The 13190-nt window shown below is 36.8% G+C and overlaps 2 long non-coding RNA genes across 3 annotated transcripts in view; one reads left to right on the top strand and one right to left on the bottom strand.

The window, feature by feature from the left end:
- The window catches only part of LOC138143544 (uncharacterized), a 35148-nt gene extending 34223 nt beyond the window's left edge, over positions 1 to 925 (top strand). Inside the window, exon 3 of the long non-coding RNA XR_011163723.1 lies at positions 328 to 925. This is a non-coding gene — a long non-coding RNA (uncharacterized lncRNA). The remainder of the gene's footprint in view (positions 1 to 327) is intronic.
- The window catches only part of LOC138143543 (uncharacterized), a 141502-nt gene that overhangs the window by 26616 nt on the left and 101696 nt on the right, over positions 1 to 13190 (bottom strand). The gene's annotated exons all lie outside the window — the stretch shown is intronic.

Raw genomic sequence — 13190 nt, 5'->3', positions numbered from 1 at the left:
TCTGTCTCTCTCTGTCTCTCTCTGTCTCTGTCTCTCTGTCTCTCTCTGTCTCTCTGTCTCTCTGTCTCTGTCTCTGTCTCTCTCTCTCTCTCTCTCTCTGTCTCTCTCTCTCTCTCTCTCTCTCTCTCTCTCTCTCTCTCTCTCTTTCTCTCTTTCTCTCCCTCCCTCTCTCTCTCTCATGCACACATACACACACATGCACACTTTTTTTTTTACTATTCAGAGAAAAATAAGGGGTTGCTTGCATTTAAGCAAATTGGCTATACAAATATGGTAAAAATAACTCTAAAATACATAAGGACCCTTATATTGTCTATTCCTTCCCAGGTTGGGTGGAGCAGCAGTAGAGGACGTGCTAAAAGGAAGTGAATCCATGAAGAAGCCAGAGAGAGGTACCATGGACTAATGGTTTTAAGATGAGAGATGAGAAGGGCACCAGAATGGAATCACAGTAATATCCTCTTTCTGGGACCAATTGCTGAATCTTTTCCATTTTCTCCATGATCAAGTCCCTGCTATGAGAAGCAGTGAGATGGTCCTGACAATAATAGAACACCAAATACAAAAATCCTTGGCCTCCAGGAAGTCCAGCTTACTTTGGGATCCTGAGTCTATATCCCAGGTTGTAGGAGGCCCTGGGTCCAAAGAGTTTTCATCAAGAGACCAACTCTACTGAATGAGTAGGTTGAACATCAGTCCTCAGCCATGTTGGCTTATCTACTTTCTGCTTCCTGCTCCTGGGTAGAATAGCCATGAGTGCTGAGCAAACTAAACTGTGAATTTCCTAAAATTCCTAATGTCAGAAGAGCCTAGGAGCTATCTGGGTCCAAGAGAGGCTATGGAAGCACAGTTGATCTGTAAATGCTTTCTCATGAATTTTTATGGTTTTTTGTTTTGACACTGTGAGTAAAATGCCAAACACACTATTCAAGCAAATTTGCCTGTTTCTTTTCCTTGACAACCATTATGCCAAAGTCACATGAGTATGTGTCAGTGAAATATAGCAAAGTCAAGGAGGAAATAGGATTTTCCAGTAGGATTGGATAATGGTGATTCTTATTCGATAAACCCACACTAATCTATACTCCTTATTTAACACACCAGTGGCATCAACCTGTAGAAAGGCAAAACTGGAGGACAGAAACCCATCCACTCTCTGAAAACTATAGAAACCTTGGCATTTCTCCCAGCATTTCCACTCAGCAGGGTGGAGTACCATAGTTGAATATGGGACTTGTTCAGCAACTTATGCTTCTTACTGAACAGACCAGGATATTGGCTGTCAATCCTATATAAAGATATATAGCTGGGTAATAAAGTACAGATGGTCCCAGCTTATAAATGCATGACTTATGAATGACTAAACACATGAATAGCAGTTGCTACCTCTGTCCTACTAGCAGCTGCTACCAAAGTGAGAACAGGGTTCACTACAGCTCAGTCTTCTACCTGAGCCTTTGCCACTAGATTCCGTATGTCCCTAGCCCACCCCATAACTACTCTGACCCATCAAAGTTCCTGCCCCTCTGCAGTAAAAGCCAATACTATTGGTGCCAGGGAGAGCCCCTTTTCTAAACAAATAGGCCAGTTATGAGTTGGGGAAAGGAAAAGAATTTTTAGACAGCATGTTGAAACTTAGAATCAATTTTTCTACAGAAATAATGTTATAATGGTAGTTATTCATGTGATAATAATGACTCATAACTATATGATACTTTACAATTGCACAATTGTGTCAGAATCTCTCTCCTAACACAAAAGGCCTGGTTACACTTTGGGGACTTTTTGTTTCTCTGGTTTGTTCCCAGGTAACCTGGGTACTTCAGTAGCACCTCTTACAAGCATACAAGCTCACAAGACTCAAAACATGAGGATTTTATTCATAAACAAATGGAAACAAGGCTTATAATTGAACCCACAAAAAGTGACTAACGCCAATGATCAATCTTTCTGCAAAGAACTCCTCAGGCTGAGTGACTCACAGGTATAATGTTCTAGAGGTCACAGCTCTAATGTTCTTGAGATGGGCAATTAGAGTTTGTTCCTCTACATCAGTGCTCCTTTCCACGGCCCCTCTGGCTGCATCTAAAATGATTTGTTTCTAGAAGCTCTCACTGGCTTCTTCCATTCCCAGTAAGTATCAGCAGTCATGGCTTCACATTTCTGTTCCCCATCATTGTTTTCCATAGCTCCAGTGAATCTCTCTTCGCTTCCTAGCTGTAATAGCTATTTTGTGGTCAGCCCCATTCGCTGTCCTCCACAATTCTACTGTCTCCTTTGCTTGTAGACTTTTCCCAGGACCAGGTCTCTAATACCTGGTCCATGTAAGGAAAAAAAAACACTAGGTATATTTATAGCTCAAAGCACACCTCCATTATCCTTAAGCCTTTTTTTTTTCTTCCCATAGTCCCAGGCTTCACACACGAGGGTCCCTTAGGATCTAAAGGAACATTTTCTCCTCATTTCTCACAAGTGAGCTATAACCCTAAATGAACTCAGGGTGACTCATTACCATTTGCTTCCTCTCTGTCTCAATACCTGGGTAGCACATGTCCCACCCATATCATTAACACCTCCCCCTGGATCCAGGGGCTCAGGGAGAACCATTGGCTTTCCAGTAATCCCTCTGTCCTCTTCTTCATCCTGGGCAGCTGAGTAGTGTTATTCAAGTTACTCTGCACTGCTTTAAAAAACATGTAGATAAGAGAAAGGGGATCTTGTTGGTATGAGCACCCATATACAGATGGGTAGAGTTTTGTCATTTCTGCTACATTAAGCACTATCTGTACCAAATCTGGAAAGTAGATACCGTTAGTATTGTTATTCTCACTCTGCAAATAAACCAACTGAGCCTGAAAGAGGTTAAAAGATTTACTGTGGGTAACGTAACTAGTTACTGGAAGAGATGAGACTAGAACCCAAGTCTTTTGATTCTATACCAAGGTGGGTTAGAACCTATAGAACTAGTATATATAGAACTATATATACTATATAGTTCTCTCTATATCTACCTATGTATGTATGTATGTATGTATGTATGTATCTAGTGTTCAGTTGTATTATGAGTTAAAATAACTTTACTAGTCAAGCCTGGGGGATGTAACCACTGTTTAGAACACTTGTCCAAGGGGAATATGGCCCTTGTTCAGACAACTGGCTTTAAACACTTTGAAATACAAACTATTCATAAATTGAGAACAACCAGAATGGGAGAGAAGAAACATTTCCTAAGTCTCTGATTCTTGTCCAGGGCAGTTAGGTTATCTCAATTCCTGCCCCAAATTCTTACTTGCTAAGGTAAAGGCATATTTTGTCTTATTTCTAAAACAGAGTAAGTTGTGGACACTATTGGTAATAGACTCCCAGGTGATGAAACTATAGAAGAAAGTACAGTTCATGATTGGTGAACCTTGCACATTAAACAAGATAAAGACAATTGATAAGAAAGTAGACAATGTGAAAGAAAAAGAAAGCATTTTTATATTTTATCTTTTTTCCTCCTTCCTTATTTCTGACCTTTCCATTCTTTTCATCCTCAACAAGATAAACTTCAGGGAAAGGCTATCAGAAAGAGAAAGAATTTTACTTTCAGTAGAAATATGAAAGGGATACTAAATATAGTAGAAAGTGAAAATAATATTTGTCAGAAATACCAAAAAATTGTCAAATATATAGAGATGGCAAAAGGCAGGGGAGATGAGACATATAATGAACCCTGGTGAAGGGATGAGATATCTCAGAGGTATCCAAGAATAATAATTGGTTTTTACATCATGCTTTGTAGTTTACAAAATATTTTCAATATATATTCAATATATATTCAAAATATATTCAAAATGTCACTGTGGAAAACAAAAGGATGCCTAAGAATTCAGTTCAATGAAATATGATTCAACAAACATTTATTAAGCACCATACTATGTGTGAGGCATTGCAGGAGGTGATAGAGAAGATATTTAAATGGATCTGCAGTTTTGTTGATATGGATATTCCACAAAATAGAGATTGCATGTGTTACAGCATGCCATTCATGCCTACCCATCTTGTGTGACTCCTGTACATGTCCTATCATAAAGACACTACAGGGAATCTACCCAATGTACCTCTTTTTTCAACATCACAAGAATATAAATGGAGAACATGAGATGTCTATCAATTATTCTTCACTCTTGCCATGTGATCAGATCATCTTTTTTTCTACTTACACATTTCTTTGATGACATCATTTATACCTCTTCTCCTTTGTAATTCCTTGCTCATAATGTATTACAGGCCCCTCACACACATTGTGTGACATTCTCATGTCCTTTGGGTAAACCCTTCATTCAATTTCTTCATAGACTATAACATTGTGATTTACAGTCAAACAAAAAAAAAAACTGGAAAAATGTTGGCATGCCTATTGTTCAGAAAGACTCCTGGAGTCATTAAAAGAGCTTTGTAGTTCCTCAAAGATAATCCAGCCAAATCTCCTCTTGTTATTCAGTTCTGGACACAATTCATTCTCCATTTGGAATATCTGTCCAAACATATATGCATATATACATACACACACATATATATACATACATATGTATGCATAAATACATATATTTATAGACAGACAACCTATAGAACTAATTCATAACTAACTATATAGAAAGTAGTGTAGTAGAAAATGAAAGTAAAATATGTCAAGAATATGTCAAAAATTGTCAAATGCTTAGAGATGTCAAAAATAAGGAGTAAGATAGGTAGTGAGCATAAGAAAAGAGATGAAATAGTGAGGCAACCAAGTTATATACACTGATGAATTAGTTCTGTTGCTTATTTGTTCAACTGTTTATCATAGTCTGAACAATAGACATTTCCTTCCATTTTTTCCCATGTGTGGAAAATAATCTCCAAGGTCCATTTCGGTTTTAACACTGTGATTCTGACTTTTCAGCATTGTAAAAGTTAAAAAAGACTATATTTAAAGTAAAATGACTAGATAAGAAACATAACATACCTGTAATTATACTTTATATTTACAATGTAATACCATGAAAAATTCAAAGGATTTTATTACTACCAAAAATTAGTCATCATAAATATTACATACCCATGAAAAAATTTTGGAAGCAGATGAAAAAAACAATCATAGAGTTCTTGAATAGTGTGCCCTGGATTGGCACAGGAGTGATAGTGTCTGGGAGAGACTTTATGTTTCCTGATTGGATATAGAATGACCCATTCATCAAATCACATCTCCTTCTTCCAGGAACATTGGCCTATTTTAACGTTTTAAGGATTCAGCAATGGGAGTATAGAAAGGTTACTAGACATAGAGTCATAGGACCCATATTTTCATTTTGCCTCTTTAACTTAATAGTTGGTTTATACTGGGCAAGTCACAGCTATCCTTAGTTCCCATATCTATAAAATGAGAGTAATATTATTGACCCCTTCTATCACAGTGAGTAGTTGACAAGTTTGAATGATATAAATGATTAAATGTGTTTGTTGAATTGAAAATGCTAACAAGTATTTGTTTCTTTTATATATATATATAATATATATTATATTCTCAATACTGAAATGGTAAGCCCCCACTCCCCTTTATATATATATATATATATATATATATATAAAGAAAATCCAACAAGCATTAATTACCTAATATGCACAGAGGAATGTCCTTTTCTCTGAAGGAAATGAAAAAAAAATTTAGATAAGACATAATCCCTTCCATCATGGGACTTGTAGTCAAGGAAGGGGAAAGAATTGATACAAAAAGGTATAATGTAAGTAAATTTGATACAAATAATATAAACAATAACACAAAGAATATGAAGAAATAAATATAATTCAACAGCATACCTCCAAAGAAAGGACAGTGTGGTTCAATGGAAAGAACACTGAATTTGCTGCAAAAGCACCTATGTTTGAATGTCAATTCAATTTACTATAACTTACCACATGTTTGACCTTGGGCAAATCATTTAACTTCTCTGGGTCTCAGTTCTTTCTCTCTGAAATAAGAGAATTGGACCATATGACCTTCAAGGTCTCTTCCAGCTCTAAACCTATGATTTTAAACAGCTTCTGTTGTATTCTCTGCCTTCACCCAAATCCCACCTTTGAAACAAATATCAGAGAAGAGGAAAAAGGAAAATGCATGTATTTTATTTCTTTTCACTAAGGAAATTTCCTAAGACCCAAATAATTTTAAATATTCCCTTTAGATCTTTATCTTAAGATCTGTCTTTGGCACAGCTAACCATAATGATAACTGAGAAGGCTTAGACAATCTGATGGAAATTTCTTCAGCCTTTTATCTCCATTCTTCTCTATTCTGTAGAATGCATACATGTATAAGAGGAAAAGCAATCAAAATATTATGAGTTCCCAAGAAGGAGAGTAATGTCAGTATTATTTGGGAAACCAGGAAAGACTTAATGGGCTGGCCTTTGAGTTGGGGTTCTAAATAAAGACAGATAAGGATAAAATAAAATTTATATTTATATTTATTTATGTTATAATTATATATATATTATATTATATATATTATATATAATTATATAATTTATATTTATAAAATAAAGACAGATAAGTGAAAAATATCAATGGAGAAAAGGTCATTCTGGGCACAGGAGATCTCTCATTAAAGTCAATAAACATTTATTAAGCATCTACTACATGTCAGGAAGTGTGCTAAGCACTGGGGATACAAAAGAAGACAAAAGACAATCCCTGACCTCCAAGAGTTCACAATCTAACAATATAAATAAAAGCATAAAGGGGCAGTGGAAAGGTGGGGGCGGGGAGGGGGTAATTTATAGAGAAAGTTGGGCAGTACCAAGCAAAGTGTGTGGAAAGAAATCCTGAGATGATCCAATCTACATGCAGTCTCTAAAGGGATTTTCCTAAAATGTAAGTCTGTTGATGTCACCCCATACTCAATAAACTCCAGTGGTTTCCTATTGCCTCCAGGAGCCAATACAAAATACTCTGTTTGGCACTCACAGCCTTTCAAAATCTAGCCCCCTCCTATCTTTCCAGTCTTCTTTCCCCACCTTACTCCTTTACTCTGGTGACACTGGCCTCCTGGTTGTCTTTTTTCCTAACATTTTCTCAGATTGTTGTAGGAAGCCTCTTGGAAAGTTGGGTGATAAGTCTGGAGTCTCTAGACAAAGGGGAGGAGGGAAAGAGAGTCTTCATTAGGTGGATGAATTAAAGGTAAAGACCAAATTTCACTTGACTTGTTCACATGATTGCCTCCTCACCCACATGAAGTCATCAGCACTAGAACCCTTCTCTGTTGAGAACTGTTGATGGAAGGGAGGGTGTCTCTTTGTTTAATTCTGGGGATGAGGGGAGTCAGCCAGAAGTTACAAGAGTTACGGTTGCTCAATACTGAAATGGTAAGCCCCCACTCCCCTATTTTAAGATGTCTTTCTCTTATTCATGATTCTTGTTACCTGAAATCTTCTTGGGTCATAGGGTCATGTTGGAAGGTATGAGGGGACTCTGCCAATTCAGATATTTTTCTTTCCAAACTAGAAATGAATATAGATGAATGATAAATAATGATTGAATATAGAGGAATGATAAGTAAAATTGTTTCTGGCAAATGTGAACCTAATAACTCATTGATTGATTAGGAAATATCATTAATATATCTTCCTTTGACACTTGTATTGGAAAAAATATCCAGAGTTTAAAATGACTATCCCTATGCAATAATAAAATAAAATTATAAAAAAGAGACAAATTGGCAAGGGAACTAAAGAAGTTATGTAATGCATCAAAGAACAGATTAGAAGATCTGCTTTGTCACTTTCTGGCATTCAGAATCAGTTGAAAATGTCAGATTTCTATAAAAGTTGCACAACTGTTCAGTTTAGTAACAAGACTTAAACTCCCAAAGTACTCAAGGAGGTAAACTAATATTGTTACCAAATGAATAGCTTTGACTGAACACTCACCGCACAATCACACAATGCAAGTTTTCATTTTCTTAATTCACACTTCGTATCTAATGTCTAGATGTGCCTTTCACTAGTGAGTGGTCAGCTAGGTGGCTTAGTGACTAGAGCACTGGCCTCAAGTCAATAAGAATTGAGTTAAAATCTGCCCTTGGACACTAACCAGCTGTATGACCCTGGGCAAGTCACTTTAACCCTGTTTGCCTCAGTTTCTTCATCTGTAAAATGAGCTGGAAAAGAAAATGGCAAACCACTCCAGTATCTTTGCCAAGGAAATCCCAAATGGGGTCATGAAGACTAGAACATGACTGAAACAACTGATCAACAAACATAGGTGTGAGGGGCTTAGAAAGTTCCTAAAACATTCCTGACTGACTTGAAAGATTTAACTTGGACTATGTCTCCTGATAGGTGAGCTTTGGCTTTCATATCACCTCATTTCCTCTATATTAAGCAGCTACATGAGTACTATCCCTCCTTTTCCAGTTCCCTTTTATATGTTGTCTTCCCCCATTAGAACACAAATTCCTTTAAGGGCAGGAATGGTCTTGCTGTTGTTCAGTCATATCAGACTCTTTGTGACCCCAGGGACCATAACATACTAATGCTGTCCATGTGGTTTTCTTGGCAAAGATATTGTTTGTCATTTCCTTCCCCAGTGAATTAAGGCAAATATAGGTTAAGTGAATTGTCCAAGGTCACATAGCTAGTAAGTATCGGAAGTCAAATTTGAACTCAGGTCTTCCTGACTCCAGACCCAGTGGTCTATCTAATGAGCAACCTTTGCTTAGGGATGGTCTTACTTTTTTGTATTTATATTGCCATCACTTAGAATAGTTACTTGGCAGTAGGTAAACTGTATCCATCAAGAAAGGTACTAGATATCTTCTCATAATAAATAAAGAGACTTTTATTTTTAGCCTTTATTTCCAAAGCAACCTATAATCCCTTGAGATGCTGATATTCTACATGGAAAAATTGAAAACAATAAAGTTGTACTTATTTAGAAAAAGAGAAGGAGAGGAAAAATATTAAAAATTCAGAATTTTTGTCAATGTAATAATAATAATAGTTAACATATAATACCTACTAATGTTGGGCATTATGCTAAATCTTTACAATTATTATCTTATTTGATCCTCATGATATCTTGGAAGGTAAATGCTATTTTTATCCCCATTTTATAGTTGAAGAAACTGAGGAAGTGACTTGTCCAGGATCACACAGCTAGTAAATATCTGAGGCTGGATTTGAGCTCAGGTCTTCCTAACTCCAGGCTCTACACTAAATTCATACCACACCATCTAGTTCCTCAGGTTATTAAAGTAATTTGGGCCTTAAAGTTCTGCTTCACCATTTTACGTTTAGAATCCAGAGATACTACATGGAAAATGAGTTAGAATGAAGAACACAGAATTTGGAGTCAGAACACCTGAATTCAAGTCCCCTCTTTGTCTCTTACTGTCAGTGTGAACTTGTGTAAGTCATTTCATTTCTCTAGGTCTTATTTTCTTCACCTAAAAATGGGCACAATGATATGCAAGCAACTATTTCACAATGCTATTGTAAGGAAAGTGTCTTGTAAATTATAAAGCAATATAGAAATGTAAGTATTTCAGTAAGGGAAGGAGATCAGAATACTTATCATTTATAAAATGTAGCAGATACAAGAAATAGTAGCCCTCAAAGCTACCAAGAATTGAAAATAGCCATAGAATGTTTGGTTGGAAAGGACCTTAAACATAACTACTTCCTTCATTTAAAGACGAGGAAATTTATGCCTGGAGAGGTGAACTCACTTGCTCATCATTACACAGCTACATAGTGTTAAAGCCATTGTAAGAAGGTGCGGGTCCTCTGCTCTAAAAACATGGATTAGAATTCGGGAAACATTTCCATAAAGATCTTAAAGGAATACAGACTATCAAAAGTAGTTGCAAAACTCATTGTAAAAGTGATTAAACATTATAAGTTGGTTAAATAAGAGCAGAAAGGCAACAAGCATTTACTTAGCACCTACAATGTGCCAGGCACTTTTGCAAATATTATCTCATTTGGTCTTCACAACAACCTTGTGAGGTAGGTGCTATTATGATCCTCATTGAGGAAAGTGAGGCAGATAGAGGTTGTGACTCATCTCTGAATCATGCAGTTAGTGTCTGAGGCTGGATTTGAACTCAGGTTTTCATGATTCCAGGTCCAGCACTCTATCTAGTAAACCACCTAGCTATCTAGGATGGAATTGGGTTCAGAACTGGGGATTGTAAACTTCTTGGAGGCAGAGACAGAGAGGGACACATAGTACAGTAGGTTGTTTAGTAAAGGTTAAAAGATAAAAGGAATTTATTGTATTTATTATTACATAAAGGCAAATAGTCAAGAATGAGTTAAGGATGAGACAGTTTCTCTGATAATTAGTTGGGAAAATTCTTTCCTCTCTCCTGGGGTAATCCTTCAAATGGAAAAGCAAGTTCAAGGGATGGTAAGACCATACCCCAATTAATCACAGAATAAGGCATCTTGATTGAACAAATCAATAAGAACTAAATTAGGTGTGAATAAGTCCTTAATCAAGTTCAAAGAATCATATGGGCTTTGGGTCAGTAGATAAAATCAGATGATGCCACAAAGGAAATATTTTATAATTGATTGAGGAAATTGGTCGTACTCAGTGAAGATATATGTAAAAACAGCAAAATTGTTCAAATCCAGACAATGGTCTGAATTGGAATTTACCTGAGAGAGGATGGGATAGGGGAGTAAGTGAGAGAGAGAGAGAGACAGAGAGAGAGTGAGAGAGAGAGACAGAGAGACAGAGACAGAGACAGAGAGACAGAGACAGACAGAGAGACAGAGAGAGAGAGACAGAGAGAGAGACAGAGAGAGAGACAGAGAGAGAGACAGAGACAGAAAGAGAGAGACAGAGAGAGACAGACAGACAGAGACAGACAGACAGGGACAGAGAGAGATAGAGAGAGAGAGAGAGACAGAGACAGAGAGAGAGACAGAGACACAGAGAGACAGAGACAGAGACAGAGAGACAGAGAGAGAGAATATGCCAGTAGTATTCCCAGTACTGCAGTGGCTGACAAGAACATCTGCATCAGTAGATAAGAGACACAGAAGACACACTAGGCCCTTTGAGAAAAGACATTTTAGGTCTCTCTAAGTGTACTGGCCCTTGCATAGAGCAACAGAGAAGGGGAACTTCATGAATACTCCCCCAAAGGAAGAAAAGGACTTCCAGTAATAAAGGTCTGTGAGTATCCCTTTTGGCTATATGTGCTTTCTAAGTTTGAGCCTACTCTTCTATCATATGTGTGTGCAAGGGGAAGGTATCCTTGCATTAAGGGGGTGTGGCATTTCTGTAACAATTGCCCTTTTAATACTTGCCTAATTGATACCTTTTCTAAAAGTATTTAAGTCTAGCTGATAATCAGTGGTGGATCACACTGATGGGGACTCATCAGTGACAGTACTAGAAATCTAGTACATCAGAGAGAGAGTAGTCATCACCCATCTTTTAGAGACCTGGCAGGCAAAATGTGAGTGGGAACTGGAGAAGGAGCCCAGGGAAAGTAACCCAGGTGGGGTGATACACAGAAAATTCTATCCCTCTATGCAGTTTGAAAATCAGAAGTAAGTGTACTTACCAGATACAATAATAGGATACATCTGACTAGGAAAATGGAGTGTTCTTTTTATCATCCCTAATTTCTATAATTTTTTCTTATTTTGAGTGTTAAAATTCTAAACTGTCTTGGTATTTTTTCCTTGATATTCTTTTTTTTTAAAGAATGTTTTAATTTTATTTTTCTCAATTAAATGTAAAAACAATTTTAATATTCTTTTAAATATAATCTTTGTGTTCCAAATGCCTTCCCTCCCTCTCCTCCTCCTTCCTTGAGAAAGTAAGCACTTTGACATAGATTATACATGTGCAGTCATGCAAAATATATTTTTCATATATAGCTATGTTGCAAAAGAGAACAGAGAACAAAAAAAGGAAAAAACCCAAGAAAAATAGAGAAAGTTAAAAAAAAAAATTATGCTTCAATCTGCATTCAAATTCCATGGGTCTTGATATTCTTTCAAAGGTTTCCTAATGCAGTTCTATATTAGCAGAAAAGATTTAGCTTGTTAACTTTCAAATGACTATTTTATCATAAAGATTAAAAGAGTCGCTTTTACTTTCATCTCCTGAAAAAAAAACCCTCATTTGATCCTTCCATCCTTCCATTCCCTCCCATCCTTCTATTTCTCTTCTGCTTTTTGTAGCTAAACTCCTTTAAAAGGCCTATAATGGGTGCCTCCACTTTTCCTCCTCTCACTCTTTTTCTTAACCCTTAACAGTCTGGCTTCTGACCTTATCATTCCACAGAAACTTCTCTCTTCAGAGTTACTAATGATCTTTTAGTTGTTAAATCCTATGGCTTTTCCTTAATCCTCCTTGATTTCTCTGCAGACTTTGATATTGTTGATCACTCTCTCCTATTCTCTTCTCTTTAGGTTTTTGGGACATTATTCTCTCCTGGCTTTCCTTCTTCCTATCTGATCACTTCTCTGTCTCCTTTGCTGGATCATTCTTTGGATCATACCCTCTAAGTGTAGACATTAGCCTCTGCTTGTAAGACCTTCTGGTAAGCAGAACCCACAATCCTCCTTCTATGAAGCAATACATTCTACTTTGGAATAGCTCTAAATATTAGATTTTTCTTAACATCAAACCCTAATTTTCATATTTGTAACCTCCACCTATTAAGTACTTCTAGGTTTTGCCCTCTAAAGCCAAGTAAAAACCAGTCTAATCTGTCTCCCCTAGGATATCTCTACAAATACTTGAAGAGAGCTATCATGTCTCCCCTCAGTCTTTTCCAGGCTTAGCATCCACTCTTCCTTCAACCAATTGTCAGATAGCATTATCTCTAGACACTTCACCATCCTTCACCATCCAACTTATCAATGCCTTTCCTAAAATGTCATGCTCCAAGCTGGCAACAGAACTACAGGGGCAACATACAACAAGACTAGCCTTCCCTGGACACTATACTCTTCTAAATATAACCAAAAGTCACAAAAACTTTGTTTGGTTACCATATCACTGTGGGACTCCTATTTAATTTGTGACCTGCTAAAAGATATTTTTTTAGAGAAATGACTATCTAACCATACCTCCCCTGATTTCTCAAGTTGAGTTTTTTAAACCCAAGTTGACAGTTTATATTTATCCTTATTAATTTT

This window comes from Petaurus breviceps, unplaced genomic scaffold, assembly GCF_028583685.1.
Source record: "Petaurus breviceps papuanus isolate PSGF00001 unplaced genomic scaffold, PetGlider_PUasm1.0 90644, whole genome shotgun sequence".
Classification (NCBI taxonomy): Eukaryota; Metazoa; Chordata; class Mammalia; order Diprotodontia; family Petauridae; genus Petaurus; species Petaurus breviceps.
The sequence above is the reverse complement of the archived record's forward strand: the minus strand, read 5'-3'. Positions and strand labels throughout refer to the sequence as shown.